General features: G+C 46.2%; 1 protein-coding gene and 1 long non-coding RNA gene across 2 annotated transcripts in view; both read right to left on the bottom strand.

Moving 5' to 3' along the window:
- The window catches only part of LOC116989251 (nuclear receptor ROR-beta-like), a 78,392-nt gene that overhangs the window by 48,433 nt on the left and 10,490 nt on the right, over positions 1 to 19,469 (bottom strand). The window lies entirely within an intron of this gene.
- LOC116989252 lies at positions 10,160 to 17,475 on the bottom strand. The gene is made up of 3 exons (XR_004416197.1): positions 17,244 to 17,475; positions 10,518 to 10,520; positions 10,160 to 10,170 (listed from the first exon to the last, which is right to left on the bottom strand). It is a non-coding gene; the product is annotated as an uncharacterized LOC116989252 (long non-coding RNA).

Genomic DNA, 19,469 nt, shown 5'->3' with positions numbered 1-19,469 from the left:
TGGAAAGTGTTGAGCTTGCTTGGATGAGATTACAGAGGCACTTCTGTGAGCTTTGCAAGGCATTAATATTCTGCAGTCTGTGCAAACAAGTGGTCGCATTTAAAAGCAAAACACAAAGCGGAGGAACTCGGCGGGTCTGGCAGCAACTGGGGAGGGAGGGAATCGGCAGATGATGTTTCGGGTCGGGGCCTTTCTTCAGACAGTCACATTTAAAATGTGAAGCGCTACCTGCCGATCTTGTCCTCCGGTGCGGAGTCTGTACCTTCTCCACGTGACCGCGTGGGTTTTCTCCGGGTGCTCCGACATACAGGATTGTAGGTTAATTGGCTTTGGTAAAATTGGTTGTTGTAACTAGTGTGTAGGATAGGGCTAGTGTATGAGGAATATCAAAGATTATGGTTGGATCATGTTCTCGGGTGTTGTCTGTGTGGAGTTTGTACGTTCTCCCTGTGATCGCATGGGTTTTCTCCAGGTGCCTCCCACATTTCAAAGACATGCAGGTTTATAGGTTAATTGGCCTCTGTAAATTGCCCTCTTGTGTGTGTAAGACATAGTACTAGTGTATGCGTGATCAATGGTTGACACTGACTTGGTGGGCTGAAGGGCCTGTTTCCATGCTGTATCTCTAAGCTAATCAAAACTATCCCTCGCAGGACTAATAATCTGCTGGATCTTCTGGGGAGAAACACAATCTTCAAATGTCACATTGGGGAAAGAGTGTTATGTAATTGCATGTTTCGGCAAGCATTAGTGAAGTATTTACATATCATAAACATTTATCAGTTAGCCTGCCAGCCACAAGTAAATTATGGCTTTCATAAGGGTGTTGTAAGAACCTTTGTGGTGTAGCTTTAGTGCTAAAGGCTCAAACACCAGCAAAACAGGTTTGGGGTGAATGTCAAGTCACTGTCCTGCTCAGGACTCTGCATCAACTGATGCATTTGCAAATTTCCTTGAAGTTATCACCATGATGAGTAATTTACTATATCTGGGAACTGCAAGAGATTATGGCTGCAAACGACAGATTTACAAATTCAATCACACAGTTTGTGTCTTTGACTCTGTGCCTGTCGAGATGCAGCCAACATTGCAACCCACGCAAAGAAACAGATTCCAGCCAACAGGATTTGGTTAGATCCACTAACATGTTCCCGTAAAATATTTGAGCTTGTTACTAAATATAACCCCAAATGTATTTTTGCAATATTGTTAACTTTTGACAAGTCAAGTATATTCGCCCACACACGTCTCATTCAATCTCTGTACGTTCGAGATAAGAATTAACGTATATATGAGATGGTTTGGGGAAAAAACAGCGGTAAAACGTAACAATGCACACTTGGTTGGTAGGTTTAGGAAGGAACTGCAGATGCTGGTTTATACAGAAGAAAGACAGTGCTGGAGTAATTCAGCAAGTCAGGCAGCATGTCTGGAGAAAAAGGATGAGTGACGATTCTTCAGACTTAAAGATGTTTCCCCCACCGCCTCCTCTACTTTCAGTCCGAAGAAAGGCTCCGACTCAAAATGTCACCCATCCTTTTACTCCAGAGATGCTGCCTGACCCGCTGAGTTACTCCAGCACTTTGTCTATTTACAGTTGATAGGTTTATTTGCTACAGGTGGTGCATACGTGGAATGAGCCGCCCGAGAACGTGTTGAAGGCGGATACAATTATGACAGTTTAAAGACACTTGGACAGGTGCCTGGATGGGAATAGTTTGGAGGGTGTGTGACAGGCACAGGCAAGTGGGACTAGATCGTTTGGCCATGTTGGTCGGCATGGATGCGTTGGGCAGAAGGGCTTGTTTCTGTGCTGGACAACTCCATGACTAGTGTTGCTGGACAGTTGGTGAATTAAAGGGGAGATCATTGGCATGCGAGAGAGAATAGGCAATAGGAAAATGGGGGAAGGGATTGATGGAATTGCTCTGAGGTGGCATGGACGCAATTACAAAATGGCTGCCTGAAACAAGAAATTGCAGATGCTGGTTTACAAACAAAGACACAAAGTGCTGGAGTAACTCAGTGGGTCGGGCAGGGAGTCTGAAGAAAGGCCCAGACCCAAACCAGTCTGAAGAAGGGTCCCGATCCGAAACATCACCGAACCATGTTCTCCAGGGATGCGGCCTGACCAGCTCAGTTATTGCAGCACTTTGGGTCTTGGTTGGTTTCCTTCTGTCATGCAAAAACTTGAGAAACACTTTGTGCACCTTTAGAATTGCAGTTAAACTGGAAGGAAATTATCAGTGAGGATAACTGGTCTTTGAAGGCTCCAGAGGTAAATGTTTGCAGGTCCAATTGCCAAATTTGACATGTACAATGATTGGAATCCAATGTGTACATGCTACTAAGTCACATAACCAGAGCAAAAATTAGAGCAGGAGCATGTGTTTAGTTTAATGAAGAGATACAGTGTAGAAACAGGCCCTTTGGCCCACCGGGTCTGTGCCAACCAGCAATCCTCGCACATTAACATTATCCTACACACACTGCGGACATTACACCAAGCCAATTAACCTACAAACCTATATGTCTTTGGAGTGTGGGAGGAAACAGGAGAAAACCCACGCAGGTCATAGGGAGAACATACAAACTCCATACAGACAGCACCTGTAGTCAGAATGATACCCGGGTTTCTAGCGCTGTAAGGCAGCAACTCTACCGCTGCACCACTGTGTTGCCACACTTGCTGGCAGGGTCATTTTACAAGAGCTACAAGCTCAAACACAATATAATAAAGGAACTGCAGATGTTGGTTTCTACCAGTCAGACACAAAATGCTGAAGTAACTCAGCCAGCATCTCTGAAGAAAACAGTTATTTGGTTTAATTTATCGTATAGTATACAGAGGTACAGTGAAAAGCTTTTGCTGCGTACTAACCAGTCAGCGGAAAGACAGTACATGATTACAATCAAGCCAGCCATAGTGTACACACGATAAAGACTATAACGTTTAGTGGAGATAAAGTCTAGTAAAGTGTGATTAAAGATAGTCCGATGATCTCCCTTGAGGTAGATAATAGCTCAGGACTTCTCTCTCGTTGTTAATAGAGTGGTTCAGTGGCCCGATCATAGCTGGGAAGAAACTGCCATTTTCTCCAGAGATGCTGCCCGACCCACTGAGTTACTCCATCAATTTTTGCCTATATTTAGGTTCACATTCAGCCCGAAATATTGGCTTCAAAGGGTGTTCACTAATACCTGAATGTGCTCCACATAAAATGGCTTTAATCGAGATGGAATCTGTGCTTAATGAGGATAACTCCTCACAAATACTCCAAGTGTGGTTTACTGCAGATTCAAGTCAAGAGTATTTTATTGTCATATGTCCCAGATAGCAGCAAAATATGAAAACATAGTACACTGTAAACAATGTAATAAACATTGGAACAAAGTGTTTTTAAAAATTATTATAAAACATTTAGTGAGAGGACACGCCAATCAGAAGTTAAAGCGTTTGCATTGCATTGACTGCATGAGAAATGGGATGCAGGTCGGCACAGTGGCGCAGCGGTAGAGGTGCAGCCTTATGCCCGTCCCACTTAGGCGACTAAAGGTGACTGGGCAGTCACCACCACATGGTCGCCAGGGTGCCGGTCTCCTCAGTCACCCAAAGAATCGTAGCATTTTTCTGGTCGCCGCTGGATTTTGAATGTTCAAAACTTTTCGGTGACAGTCGGCTTGACTTCTCCTGATGTAGGTGCTGTCGTAGGTTGTCGCCAGGATTGCGTAGGTTATCGCCGGTGTTGACTTCGGTGAATTCCATTGGCGACTACCTACGTCATCCGGAGACAGGTACCGGCGACTGAATTGTCTTACCTTGTCGTAGCTTGTCGCGGGTGGACGTAGGTTGCCCTAGGTGGACGTCCTAATGCCTCGCCGGTTGTCGGTAGCTTGCCGTAGACTAGGTGGCGGGTTGTTGTAGACATTGTCGTAAGGGGGTCCAGTCGACCTGCTACGACTATGACAGGCAACGAATAGAATCGCCTAAGTGGGACAGGCCCATTACAGCACCAGACACCCGGGTTCGATCCTGATTACGGCTGCTGTCTGTACGGAGTTTGAATGTTCTCCCTGTGACCATGTGGGGTTTCTCCGGATTCTCCAGCCTCTTCCCACACTCCAAAGACGTACAGATTTGTAGGTTAATTGGTTTAGGTAAAATTGTAAATTGCTCCTGGTGTGCAGCATAGTGCCAGTGTGCGGGGTGATCGCTGGTCAGCGTGGACTCGGTGGGCTGAAGGGCCTGTTTCTGCGCTGTATCTCTAAAGTAACATAAAGGCAGGAACAACTTACACGTAGGTTCTTACACCAGTAGAAAAATGGTTCAACTCTCTCATTACACCTAGATTAGCAGAATGTTCAGCCTAACAAAGCTACGAAACAAAAATAGAGAGAAAAAACATACAACAGATGGCCTTCTGTGGGCAGAACTAAAAGATAAGCCAGATTAGGCAAGCAATGTAGTGTGAATGAACAGTGGCACAACACAGACTCAATTGCAAATGAGTGCCTCTGGATTCCCCCGATGTGTACAGTCGGCAATATTGTCATATGCTGGTCACGATGTACAGAGTTGGACTGAGCTACATGTGTGTTTACGTTCAGTTCTACCAGTATAAATTTGTTTAGTTTAGTGATACAGCGTGGAAATAGGCCCTTCGGCCCACCGAATCAGCATAGACCAGCGATCCCTTTACACTAGCACTATCCTACAGACTCGGGTCAATTTACAATGAAACTGAAGCCAATTAAGCTACAAACCTGCACGTTTTTAGGATGTGGGAGGAAACCGGAGCACCCGGAGGAAACCCACTCGGTCACAGGGAGAACGCACAAACTCCACACACACACACAGCACCTGAGGTCTGGATCAAACCTGGGTCTCTCCAGCAGAATGGTACCATTCGGCGCAACCGTTTGGGCGCCTCCGTTTCGGGGTGTTAAGAGTTAGGGTATGGGTTAGGGTATGGGTTAGGGTGCCACAGCGATGGGCCAGTGGAAACCAATTTCCAAACGTGTTAACATAAAGCTGATCTCACTTGTAATATCCTTGGCATAGGAACTTCTTGCAGAGGGTGATGAATCTCTGGAATTCACTATCCCGGAGTATTGTGACGCATGGAACACTTTTATTTATCTGGAGGTATTTACAGAGGTTAGGGTTAGGGTTCTGATGAGTACAGATATTATAAACGGAGGCGCCGAAACAGCGGCGCCGAAAAGTACCCGACCCCTCTCCAGCCTCAGCTGTGAAACAAGGGGCAATGTGATGTCCCATTTATTTTCAGTGTTCCCAAGCTGCGGTGGCAAGGGATGGGGGGTACTCTACGATAATCGATCATCCATTCCCAGTTGTTTTTTGATCGATCACTTCCTCATCCACTCCCTGCACACTCGGGGCAATTTACAGAGCCCAATTAAACCAACAAACCCGCACGTCTTTGGGATGTGTACATCGATTCAAATGATAATGCAGAACTGTTGAAACCGGAGCACACAGTGGAAACCCACGCAGTCACAGGGAGAACGTGCAAACTCCGCACAGACTGCACCCGAAGTCAGGATCGAACGTGGCACCGAGGGCCAGCTGCTCTACCAGCTGTGCCACAAAGAAGTGGGAGCAAAAATACCAACAAACTGCTGGAGTTGTAGAAATGCTGCCTGACCTGCTGAGGTGCTCTGTCTTCTATGTGGATCAGTGGAAGGAAATGGACAGATGACGTATCGGGTCAGGACCCTTCCTGAAGTCTTGCAGGAGAGTCCCGACTCGAAACGTCATCTGTCCATTTCCTTCTACAGACGCTGCCGGACCCGCTGAGTTCCACCAGCAGCTCATTTATTTTACTCAAGATTCCAGCATCTGCAGCCTCTCAAGTCTTCAACAAAATATTGTCAATTTTCTAAATTCTATGTTACAAGTAATAATTTAGGTGAGATCCTGGAAACAAAAAGAGGTAATTTTCAACTAATATTTGCTTTGGAATAAAGATGGATGGGGGGGGGGGGGGGGGGGGGGGGGAGAGAATTGTGGTTATCGCAAGTTCTTTCACACGGGTACGAGCTAAAATATCTTGCATTATTGAATAAACTAACAGCTTCTTCACACCTCCCCTTGACAGCTTTTTTAAACTTTATTCAGCAATATTAAATTTTGTGATTTCAATAAAAGAGAAAAGGAATTACAAGAGAACTGATGAAGAATAAATCGGCCGAGAAACACTGGACTAACGAACATTAATTGCAAAGACTTTGGCTGCATTGAGCACGAACAGAATCCATGCTGGCTGCGAAATGTACAAACCACAAGCAGTGCTTTCAGCTTCTCGAGAAATGGACCCAACCAAAGACACCAATACTTAGAAACCGGGCAACTTTGAACATTTTCACTTTTAAATTGATCGGTTCAGTGAATTGCCTCTGGCCTTGTCGAACAATCAGACTGTTAAACGGAGGCAAGAGTGCCCATTTGATTCATCATTTACGTTAATCACGTTGTCTATCGTTAAACAGGGTGGCACGGTGGCACAGCGGTGGAGCTGCTGCCTTGCAGTGCCAGACACCCAGGGTCGATCCACACTACTGGTGCTGTTTGTACGGAGTTTGTACGTTCTCCCCGAGACCTGTGTGGGTTTTTCCTGGGAGCTCTGGTTTCCTCCCACATTCCAAAGACGTACAGGTTTGTAGGTTAATTGGCTTGGTAAAATTGTGAAAATTGTCCCTAGTGTGCGTAAGACAATGTTAATGTGTGGGGATCGCTGGTCGGCGCAGACCCGGTGGGCTGAAGGGCCTGTTTCCGCACTGTATCTCTAGACTAAACATTTATGAGATTAAGGAATCACATTATGGTTTAAGATTGGATTGTCCAATTTTCCAGTTTTATGGCTCTTTCAGATCTCCAGATCCAGCTGCTGCTGCTCTTGGTTTGAACTATTTTCAATGCTTTGAAGGCACATTTAAACAAATATTAATAAGGAAACAAAATTGGGTTAAGCAAATTAATTAGTTAAAGGTCGGTAAACTTGCATGAGGGCAATGACAATGATACAAAGTGCTTCTAATGCATTTAATTTTATCACCTCCCTTGATGTGTCGAACCACAGTGCAAATACAAAAAGCATAGAGTGGCAAGCACTTCCTTTCACTTACCAATAAGTATAAAAACATTTATTTACAGACCAGATGGATGAACCACAGTTATGTGGTGCGCTGTGTCTCTTACTCAACCATCTGAAACTACCTGGCCACAAGTTATTATGCCACGGACCAGGGTCGGTAATGGACTCACACTTCGGCTTTGCAACAACTTGAGTGAGGAGATGGTAATCATTTGTTCTCCATTGGTTATAACATTTGTTTTGAGAAAATGACCGGAGGGAAAGCTTCAACCTTGAACTAGTGAGCACGGGAGTATTGATCATATGGTACCTGTATCAATCCGATCCCTAAAACTCAATCCCGGGATTAGAGGGGCATCCATTCAGGGGCAGTCACGTGGTTGGAGTGTGAAGGACAAATGCCAATTGTAAAACAATGAAAAGTCGAAAGGGTTCCAGGGGTGGACTCCCATATATCACCGACTAAGCTAAGATCGTTTTGCTCAACACCTCCGCTCAGTCCGCCTGAACCTACCTGATCTGCCGGTTACTAAACACTTTAACTCCTCTCCCATTCCCACACTGACCTTTCTGTCCTGGGCCTCCTCCATTGTCAGAGTGAGGCCCAGCACAAATTGGAGGAACAACACCTCGTATTTTGCTCGGGCAGCTTACACTCCAGCAGCATGAACATTGACTTCTCTAACTTCAGGTAACCCTTGCCTTTCCTCTCTGTCTCTCTCTCTCTCTCTCTCTCTCTCCATCCCTCCCCCTTCCCAGCTCTCACTCTTACTACAGGTGCACAACCTTTTATCCGAAGATCCAAATAACGAAAACCTCCGAATAGCGGACATTTTTTCGGTCCTTGAAGAAAGGTCCTTGAAAACGTTCACCGAGGGCGGCCCGCAGAAGTGACAGCGGAACCTCCGCTCGGTCCTCGAAGAAAGGGGAACTAAATCCCCATTCATAAAAGAGAAGGTGAGGGTATATTGCGCGGGAGGGTTAATAATTGACAATATGCTGCTGCCTGCCCGCTGAGTTTAAAAGTTCCCACGGTAGACTCACGATACACAGTGCAGATTGTCGCTCCCTTCAGTTTCACCCCACCTACACCCCTCTGCTTCCCGGCCATGTATGTGACCCCTTCCCTCCCCTCTCCAGCTCCCCGCCCATTGCACCGGCGCGGGGGCTTTGCACTGTCTTCCCTTCAGCTCCAGTCCAGGGGGGTGGCCGGAGACGTCAGGACCAACGGGACACCAATACAATACAATAATAACCTGCAGCCATACAAAAAAGAACCAAGACACACACCAACACAATTCAATTCACATAAACATCCATCACAGTGAGTCTCCTCCTCACTGTGATGGAAGGCAAAGACTTGTCTCTCCCCTGCTCTCCATTCCTCTCCCAAAGTCGAGGTCAAAGCCCCCGGCGGGCGCTAGCAAGTCCGCGGCAATTTACAGCCGCGCCGGGCGTTGTAAGGCCCCCCTCCAGGTCACTTTCAACCCCGTAATTCGGGCGGGAGAAGTCGCCGCTGCCGGTGCCCTGCAAAGCGGTCTCCCACCGGGGACCCGCGAGCTCCCGGTGTCACCATCCACCGGAGTCGGGTCGCAGCAGCTCGCCGCCGCAGCTCTCCACGCTCCGAAGCTGGCTAGCTCCACGGAGGTAGGTCCGTAGGTCCACAGGCTCCACAGCTCCCACCGCCGTCCACCGACCCCCAGGCCCACTGCAAGCACGGAGATCCCAGAGACCCACAGCCAGCAGCAACTCCAGCCCAGCCCCGCTCCAACTCCAGAGGAACACGTAGGGGCAGAAGCTGATGGTGTGCAAGGTACGTCTTGTTCTTGGGTTGACGGATGAAGGGGCTGTGGGCAAACTGCCACTTGTCGCCGTAGCGGCCCATCGGGGAGCGGATTCCTCTGGAGTTGGAGGGGGAGGGGGGTATTGTGCTGTTTGATCGCCCCCCTGCTATCCCAGGGACAGGGAGACACAGCGGCTTTTTAGACTGGTGGGCAATCACTTCCAAAGTTCTGCCCACACAGTCAGTACACTTCTCCTACACTGCATTTCATACAAACATTTATTCTGCAAGAAAAAACTACATTGAAGACTCAAACTCGCGATCGAGTAACTGCCAGGATCAAGGCGCAAACTCGCGACCTTGCGGATATGAGCCGAGCACTCTACCACTGAGCCAGCCATTAAAATCTACGCTAAAAAAATTCCATTCCGAAGACCGACAAATTCTGAATTACGAAAAGTGTCTGGTCCCAAGGCTTTCAGATAAAAGGTTGTGCACCTGTACTCCCTTCCATATTCAACTGGCCATAATGTTCACAACATAGTAAATGGGTTCATCCTTCAGCTCTGAATGACAATGATGGAGCGTGCCTTGAACCCACTACATCAGAGGGGAGCTGATTAAAGGAAGTCTTTAATTACATATTGGTCACAAATCACAACATGGTTCTAAAATCTTCATTTCATCATTTCCTCCCCATTTAGAGTTACACAGCATGGCAACAGACCCTTCGGCCCACCACGTTCATGCTAGCCATCTTTCAGACTTTAGAGATAGAGCATGGAAACAGGCCCTTCGGGAGAACATACAAACTCCGTACAGACAGCACCCGTAGTGAGGATCTCTGGCGCTGTAAGGCAGCAACTCCACCGCTGCGCCACCGTGTTAATTCCATTTACCATGCCTTAGTCTGCAGCCTTCTATGGTTTAATGATTCAAGTATTCATCGAGAGACTTCTAAAACATGTGAGTGTTTATACGTTTGCCACACCCTCAGAGAATTAATGACGTTCAATGGGCCTGAAATTTTCAGGAACAGGAAAAGACCTTTTTTTATTATTTTGTTTTAAAACGGAAACAGGTAACTCTGGAACCACTCCACCAGGTCAGGCCACTGTGGTTAGAAAATCTGAGGTAACACCCAAGGTTGGTGACCTAGACAGCACTTGCTTTCCCTCTCTCTCCATCCCCTCTCCCTCCTCCCACCGGCTGTCTCCGACTGCATTCTATCTCTGTCCCGCCCACTCCCCTGACATCAGTCTGAGGGGTCTCAACCCAAAACGGCACCCATTCCTTCTCTCCAGAGATGCTGCCTGTCCTGTCCGACAATAGAACAGTCAAATGGAGATTTAAAGTGGCAGGTGGCTTGAAGCACAGAGTTAGTTACCTTTGAAGACAGGACACAGGCACCCTGCAATGTGGTTGCCTCACATACAGGAAGATAGCATTGTGAACATGGAATTGCAGTCAACTTAGTTGGATCAATGGCAGATGAATTGGTGCTTTACCTGTAAGGCGTGTAGGGGAGCACAGTGGCGCAGCGGTAGAGTTGCTGCCTTCCAGCACCACACAGGGTTATATCCAGAGTACAGGGACTGTCTGTGCGGAGTTTACACGTTCTCGCTGTGACTACGTTGGTTTTCTCTGGGTGCTCCGGTTTCCTCCCACATTACAAAGACGTACAGTTTTGTAGGTTAATTGGCCTCTGTAAAATGGTCCCTGGCGTGCAGGATAATGTCAGTGTACGGGGTAATTGCTGGCAGGCACGGACTAGGTGGGCTGAAGGGCCAGCTTCCACTCTGTATCTCTGAGTGTTGGGATCATTGGCTGGTGGAAAGAGGGAAAGGTGCCAGGGTTGCACCACTTGCATTTGCAAATGGGGGAGGGAACCATGAGAGGTGGGTGGTGGTGGTGATGGTTGAGTGGACCAGGGAATCGCAGAGGGAACAATCCCTTTATAATGCAAAATCAACAGGAGAAGGAACACATGCCATGTGGTCGCATCGTACTGAAATATGGAGAATGATCCATTTTATATGGAGGGAACAGAGGTGGTTAATCTTGCCTTGAATTGGTGCAGGAGGACATTCGGCCCTTTGAGCCAGCACTGCCATTTAGTATGATCATGGCTGATCATCCTTAAATCAGTAGCCCGTTCCTGCTTTCTCCCCATATCCCTTGATTCCATTAGCCCCAAGAGGTATATCTAACTCTCTCTAGAAAACATAGTTTCAACCCTCTTGATTGAAGTTCACTTGACTTGAAAATAGTGTAGAATGTCGCGCTGAAGTCGAGGGGAGATTTGATAGAAGTACATCACATTATGAGAGGCATAAGTAGGCTAGATTCTTGATTAGTATGGGTGTCAGGGGTTTGGGGGGAGGGGGAGATAAGGGAAGAGAATGGGGTTGAGAAGGAAAAAAGGCTGAATGGCAGAGTAGACTTGGTGGGCCGAATGGCCACGGTCTGCTCCTATAACTTATGGAGGGCATAGTTATAAGATGAGCGGGGTAAAGCTTATAAGGACAGGTGCAGAGCAAGGTGGGCGTTTAGTGCCTGAAATGCTCTGCCAGGATGGTAAAAGCAGATACGAAAGTGGGCTTTAGAGCCTTTATATAGGCCCATGGATATGCAGGGAATGGATTATAAATCAGGTGCAGGCAGAGGAGGTCCTATATATCACAGACATTGTGGGCCGAAGGGCCTGTTCTTGTGCTGTACCTTCCTCTGTTCTGCACCCTTGCCGTCATTCCCAGATATCATTTGCAGTATATTTTAGTGGCTCAGTTATTCCATTGGTTATGTGGGAACGTTTCTGCCTTAACTTGCACCTATTGAACAGCTCGCGATTTTTTATATTATTACTTTGTCTTCTCGTCAGGAAGAGGATTAGGTCCAACTACCAATCTTAAGGTTTATTTTCCAGCGAGGAGGGAAGCAAAATCCTTTAGTTTGTTCCATCTAGCTCAAACCCATAATTCCAGCCCAGTGCTCCGCTTTCCATTCAGTATTTGTAGTACAGCTTTACTTAATGTCTTCTATATTTAAACCTTTTGTTTTAAACGGCCCCTACTCCAGTTCAGGACCCACATGGCTCTTATTTCACCTGTGAAATGTTTTAGAATAAGGTGTTAGTTTATAATTTAGTTTTGAAGTACAGGCAAAAACAGGCCCTTCGGCCCACCGGGTCTGCGCCAACCAGCGATCCCCACACATTAATTCTATCCTACACACATTAGGGACATTTTTTACATTTACCAAGTCAACAAACCTACGAACGTGTACGTCTTTGGAGTGTGGGAGGAAACCAAAGATCTCGGAGAAAACCCACACAGGTCACGGGGAGAACGTACAAACTCCGTACAGACAGCACCCATATTCGGGATCGAACCCGTGTCTCCGACGCTGCATTAGCTGTAAAGCAGCAACTCTACCCCTGCGCCACCGTGACCGAGTTTTGAGATACAGGCAAAACCAGGCCCTTCGGCCCACCGAGTCCAGGCCGACCAACGGCCACCCCATACACACTAGTTCCATCCTAACACACGAAGAACAATTTACAGAAGCCAATCATGCTGGTACAAAAAAGAATTTCATTGTTCTGTTTTTGGTACATATGACAATTAAACACTAGGTCAAGGTTCCTTTGCCCAGTAGGATTAGGGATGTGCAGGTTCGTTCAGGAACCTGACAGTTTTTAGGTTTGAGATACAGCACGAAAACAGGCCTTTCAGCCACTAGGTCCAGGCCAACCAGCAACTACCCATAAACACTGCTTCTACCCTACACACCCAAAGACAATTTACAGAAGCCAATTAACCTACAAACCCACACATCTTTGGAATGAGGGAAGAAACAGGAGCATCAGAAGAAAACACATATGGTCACAGGGAGAACGTGCAAACTCTGTACAGTCAGCAGGTTGGAACCCGGGTCTCTGGCACTGCAAGGCAGCAACTCTACCAGTTGCGTCACTATGCTGCCCCACTTTTATGTTATGTAAAAGCCGCCTTATGTAATCATAACATCATTCTAAACAGGTTTTCAATCCCCAAGGGAATGAAACCAAATATATTCTTACTGCAGTGACATGGTTCCTAGAACACTTTCTGAAAACAGAATGGTTGATTAATTGTTCTAGTAAAGTTATTTATCTAGATTTCTTGGGGCTAAAATGGACAATTCCTCCACATGTTGATATCCGGGCTTGACCCTGTGTGAGGCCCACATTCCCACGTTGTTGGCTTAAACTTGACCAGTTGATAAATTATAGCACCTCATATTCCATTTTGGCAGCTTACAACCCAGTGGTATGAATATTAATTTCTCTAATTTCAACTAACCCTCGCATTCCCTCCCTCTCCATCCCGCCTGCCATATATCCCATCGTTATAACCTCTTCCATAGCCAACAATAGACCATTCTGGGCTCCACCTTTCCGTGGTCATCAGTTCACTACCTTCAGTTTCCCTTTCCCCCGACTCAGTGTGAAGAAGGGTTTCAACCCAAATTATCACCTATTCCTTTTCTCCAGAAATGCTGCCTGACCCGCATTTTCTGTCTATCTCTAAAAATTAACTTTGTCGGAGCATTCAGTGACATAACAAATTTCGAAGAAAGTAGAGGCACTGGCGTGTCTTCTTCCTGATATATATCTACACACGCCCGTGATTGTATCTAAAAGCCAGAAATTCAAATGCCGCAAACAAATTATTATGCTTTTCATTGACCTGCATTATTCCGTGCTAACAATGGCCTTCAACAATACAACATAATGGCTCCTTTGAAATACATTTCCCTGAGAATGTCCACATATTATTTGTAGCCTTTTAATTGAAGACAAGGCTTGCGTCAGACATTCTGCATCTACAGCCTCTGTCGTACCCCAGCTCCTTAATGAAGGAAGCTAAATTGCATGGATTGAACTGAACACTACCTACCTACAACACTGATGCATCGTGTCAATGAATCTTGTAACAGATAGAGACCGTCTATCCAATTGAGCTATTCAAGTCAAAACAACTTACATCAAGTGTCAAAATAAAAAATTGAGCGACCAAAATATTGTTGATGTACATGATTTATTGAAGGTAGACACAAATTGCTGGAGTAACTCAGTGGGACAGGCAGCCTCTCTGGAGAGAAGGAATGGGTGACGTTTTGGGTCGAGACCCTTCTTCAGTCTGGTTTATTGAAACATTCCTATGTCACAAACCTTAGAGTCCGGTTATTATATCAGCAATGTTGCCATTGCCCTGGGTGTCCACATCTATGTTGTATCATGCAAGTTCTTGTGTCTTCAAGAGGTTTAGTTGCAAAGCCTTTATTCTCCCTACATTCCCTTCCCCATTCCCCGACTTTCTACATTAGGGGCAGTTTACAGAGCCCAGCCGACCAACAGACCCAGCTATTATAGACACAAAATGCTGGAGTAACTCAGCGGGACAGGCAGCATCTCTGGGTAGAAGGAATGGGTGACGTTTCAGGTCGAGACCCTTCTTCAGACTGAAGAGCCATCTTTTTCCAGGATGTGGGAGGAAATTGGAACTTTCTTGGGAAATCCATGCAGTCACATGGAGAACACACCAGGCAGCTCTGGAGGTCAGGATTGAACCTGGATCATTGGATTTGTGAGCTGGCAGCTCAACCAGCTGCACCACTCTATGCTGTTAACTGACGTAGAGGGTGTCCAATGCAGTAACGAGGCAGGTGGAAGGTTGGAAGTCAGTGTGGAAGTCAAAGAAAGGAAGTTTTGTCAGCAGGAGAGAGACGTCGGTTTGTGGGCCAAGAGCGATGGAGGAGGCCCTGCACCAGCCTGGGGCTTAACTGGATCGGGAGCCGCTAACGTACATCGAGCAGGTAGACCGGACATTTTGCAAATGGCGTCAAAGTATGGCTGCTCGTGCACGTGTGAGCTGTGCAAAAATAATTTCACTGTGCGGTCATACGTGACAATAAAGCACCCTTGAAGCATTAACTTTTGTCTCGGCGTGCAAAATAAATAATGCTGTATGCATCTAAACTGACAACAGGCCCAATCCATCGGAAGCAATGAGCGGAAAGTGGTCAATATTCTATGTTATAGAATCATACAGCATGGAAACAGGCCCTTCGGCCCAACTTACCCACTCAGAACAACATGTCCTATCTACTACACTATATTTGCCCCTTCTATACCTATCCTATTCATGTACCCGTCTAATTGTTTTTAAACGTTGCAATAATCCCTGCCTCAACTACCTCCTCTGGCAGCTCGTTCCATAAACCCACCACCTTTTGCGTGGGAAAAAGTTACCCGTCAAAATCAAATTAAATCTTTCCTCCTTCACTTTAAAGCCATGTCGTCAGGTTCTCAAATCCCCACGTCTGGGTAAGAGACTCTGTGCGTCTACCTGATATATTCTTCTCGTGATTTTATACAGATCTACAACATCACCCGTCATTCTCCTGCCCTCCAAGGAATAGAGTCCCAGTCTTCTCAACCTCTCCCAGTAGCTCAGACCCTCGAGTCCTGGCAACATCCTCATAACTCTGCACCCTTTCCTACTTAACAACATCTTTCCTATAACACGGTGCCCAGAACTGAATACAATACTCTAAATATGGCCTCACCAACGTATTATATAACTGCAACATGACCTCCCAACTTCTATACTAAATACTGTGACTGATGAAGGCCAATGTGCCAACCTTATCTATCTGTGACGCCATCTTCAAGGAACCATGCACCTGCACTCCTAGATCTCTCCGCTCTACAACACTCCCCAGAGCCCCACCATTCACTGTGTAGGTCCTGCCCATGTTAGACTTTCCAAAATGCAACACCTCACATTTCTCTATATTAAATTTCATCAACCATTCCTTAGCCCGCCTGGCCTACCGATCAAGATCCTGCTGCAATCTTTGACAGCCATCTTCATTATCTGCAAAGCGACGCTATTTTGTATCACCTGGCCTCTATGATCAGATAGCAGTTTGTAAAAGGATAAACTAGGAGCACATTTATTGGTTGTGCCGTTTCATTTTTGGCTTGCTGTTGAGGTTTAAGTGTACCGCCCCCAGAGAATCAAGTACATCAAGACCTTTGTTCTATTTTAATTATCAACCCTTGGGTTGAACAATTTTCCATGCCAGTGCTGAGAACAGCAATCAGAAACCGTCGCAGACAGCACCCACAAACCAAAGAGATAAGTAGCTGACTGGCATGGAGAGAGATGAGAATTACTTGGCGTGCACAGAAACCACACACAGCCTTTTCAAGGTTGAGTGGCAAAGGAAGTAAATAGCTCTTCAAAATGTCAAGCCGTCTGTTTTGCCTCTTAAGTTATGGCCACAAGAAGAAACAGTTCCTGCAGCCGCACACATCTACGGCACCTCACTCGCTGCAAGCACACAATGACTTCTATTTCTTTGTACTTTTTCTTGAAAGCTGTTGAAGTTTGTAACAAGGGACAGTAGTGACGATACATCTCAATTTAAAACAAAATGACACAAAATTTCTGGAGTAACTTAGCGGGTCAGGCGGCAACTCTGGAGGATGTGGACAGGAGATGTTTTGGGTCGGGACCCTTCTTCAGACATCCTTCTTCAGAGATGCTGCCTGACCCACTGAGTTAACCCAGCATTGCACATCTGTTCTTGTCAACCAGCATCTGCAGCTCACTCTTCAGAAGGTCCGAAGGAGGGTATGTGTGGACGTCTCCAATCCCTTTTTCTCCAGAGATGCTGCCTGACCTGCTGTGTTACTCCGAACAAAAATGAAAAGGAAGTAGACAAAATGGGATCAACAATGACAAAAACCAGCCCGGTCGTGCTGACGGCAAAAAATCAACTAGGCAATTGTCAACTCAAGATAGACACAAAAAGCTGGAGTAACTCAGCGGGTCAGACAACATCTCGGGAGAAAATGAATAGGTGACATTTCGGGTCGAGACCGTTCTTCAGTTTCAGTTTAGTTTATTGTCACCTGTACCGATGTATAGTGAAAAGCTTTTGTTGCGTGCTAACCAGTCAGCAGAAATACAATACATGGTTACAATCATTAGACAATAGGTGCAGGAGGAGGCCATTCGGCCCTTCGATCCAGCACCGCCATTCGCTGTGATCATGGCTGATCATCCACAATCAGTACCCCATTCCTGCCTTCTCCCCATATCCTTTGACTCTGCTATCTTTCAAAGCTCTCTCTTGAAAGCATCCAGAGAATTGTCCCCCACTACCTCCTGAGGCAGAGAATTCCACAGATTCTCAACTCTCTGGGTCAATTTACAGTGTAAAGTCTTCAGTCTTAAGACGTCACTCAATATTTGTTTGAATGAAGAAGATGGATGTTAGGGTGTGACAAATCAGGGAGATGCTAAACTTGGAACAGATATAACGAGTGACAATGTGGAAGCATGCTTTTATCCTGCAGTCCATTGAAAAATCTTTAGCAGAAAGATTAATGTTGGCCATTAATGATGAGCTGCACAGTTTGCATAGTGCACACTAGGTGGCGGTAAATACCAGTTCTCGACATGCGGAAAACGGCCGTAATGATAGAAGTTGCAAGAACAGCAAAATGTGAAGAAGGGTCTCGACCCGAAACGTCACATGTCCATGTCCTCCAGAGATGCTGTCTGAGTTACTCCAGCGCTTTGTGTCTACTCTAACTTTGCCTCAGCCTCCACACTTAGAACAACATTACACAAGCAACAGATTATTTTTTCTTTCACCAAATGAAAACTCAAGGCTGCTCTGAGGGGGGAGGGTGGAGAGGCAAAGGGACTACTGTGAAGCAACATTTTATCAGGACCAGCAACGTTAAATATACAATTAATCACACATCCAAGGGAAATGTTTATCGATGTTTAAACTGGGCCTCTAATATACCAGTTAAAATACCTGCAGCTCCCGAATCACACCACTCAGTGTTCCAATGAAGTAGAATGCAAGGACAATAAAAATAACTACATAACAGAATATCAGGGGAAATAGTCAAATATGTCTAGAAAGCATTGGCCTTTCAACGGTTTTAGTAAAATTTGTCCTATTGCATTACATAACCGTAAGCAAAACCGAAAACAACAAAAGGTTCAATAGTCAAGAAACTGGCCTTTCTGTGCCATCCATCTTTAAAGGGTGGTTATATTGGGCCAACATTCAACCGGTAAGGTGGCTTGTCATCAAGTACCTGCAGTTTGGAAATTTCACACTTGCGCACTTGTGGACATATTCTCTACAACTTAAAACTAACTTGCTTTTATTTCATTCTAACTTCTCATAGTGGCGCAGCTTTAGAGTTGCTACCTTAAGGGGCTGTCCCACTGCGGCGACCTAATCTGCGAGTTTAGAAGAGTTTGCCCTCGACTCAAACTCGCAGCATGGTCGACACGTGGTCCTGGGTGGTCCTACGAGGTCACTGGAACTCTCCTTCAAGCTCGAGGGAAGTTCCCGAATACTCACGGCCTCAGCTAGGTCGCAGAAAATGTTTCAACATGCTGAATTTGTTTTTGGCATGTTAAAAAGTTTTCCGCGAGTAAAATTTGGTCGGCATGGTTCTTTTTAACTTGTAGTGGAGTGGAGTGGGGTCGCTGTGTAGTTACAGGCAGTGGAGGGCAGCCATAGGCTGACCGGGCATTTTAATAGGCTCATTGGAGTGTTCAGGACCAAGGAAAACCGACCAGTAAGTTAAATGTTCGCTAAACTTTATTATACTTCTTAAAAGTGTCTCCACTCCTTCTCCCCCCCTCTCCCTAAAGGACTTGCACTACACTCTGCAGCCGTCTTTGACCTTCCTCTTCATGTCGGCTCTGAATTTCAGACAGCGCTCCCCCGCTTTCCCTGGCTGTATGCGCGTGTGTGTAGTCGATCCAGCCAGCTTGCGGTTTCAGTGCCCTCTTCTTAACTCGCAGATTAGGTCGCCGCAGTGGGGCCGTCCCTTTACAGCACCAGATACCCCGGTTCGGTCCTGGCCTCGGGTGCTGTCTGAACAGAAATTATATGTTCTCCTTGTGACCATGTGGGTTTTCTTCGTGTTTCCACCCACATTCCAATCACGTGCAGGTTTGTAAGTGAGTTGGCCTCTGTAGATTGTCCCTTGTGTGCAAGATAGAGCTAGTATACGGGTGATCGATTATCGTTGTGGACTCGGTGGGCCGAAGGGCCTGTTTCACTGCTACATCTCTAAAATAAACAATAATGGAATTCTGCTAGCTGAATTTTTTAGTCATTGAGTCACACTTGTAATTAGGGATACAGCATGGAAACCGGCCTTCGGCCCACACCAACCAGTGATCACCGGTTTACACCAGTTCTAATGTTATCTCACTCCTACAAACAAGGGGCAATTTACAGAGGCCAATTAACCTATAAACATGCACATCTTTGGGATGTGGGATGAAACCAGAGGAAACCCACGCGGTCCAAGTGAGAACGTGCCAAATCCACATAAACAGCAAAGTTGGGAATGAACCCGGGTCTTTGGCTCTGAGGCAGCAGTTCTATCAACTGCACCACTGTGCTGCATTTATCTTTTACTTGCCATTTTCCACAGTTATTTGCGCTTTCCAGTAAATTAAAGCAAAGGT

This window comes from Amblyraja radiata, chromosome 29, assembly GCF_010909765.2.
Source record: "Amblyraja radiata isolate CabotCenter1 chromosome 29, sAmbRad1.1.pri, whole genome shotgun sequence".
NCBI classification, from domain to species: Eukaryota; Metazoa; Chordata; class Chondrichthyes; order Rajiformes; family Rajidae; genus Amblyraja; species Amblyraja radiata.
The sequence above is the reverse complement of the archived record's forward strand: the minus strand, read 5'-3'. Positions and strand labels throughout refer to the sequence as shown.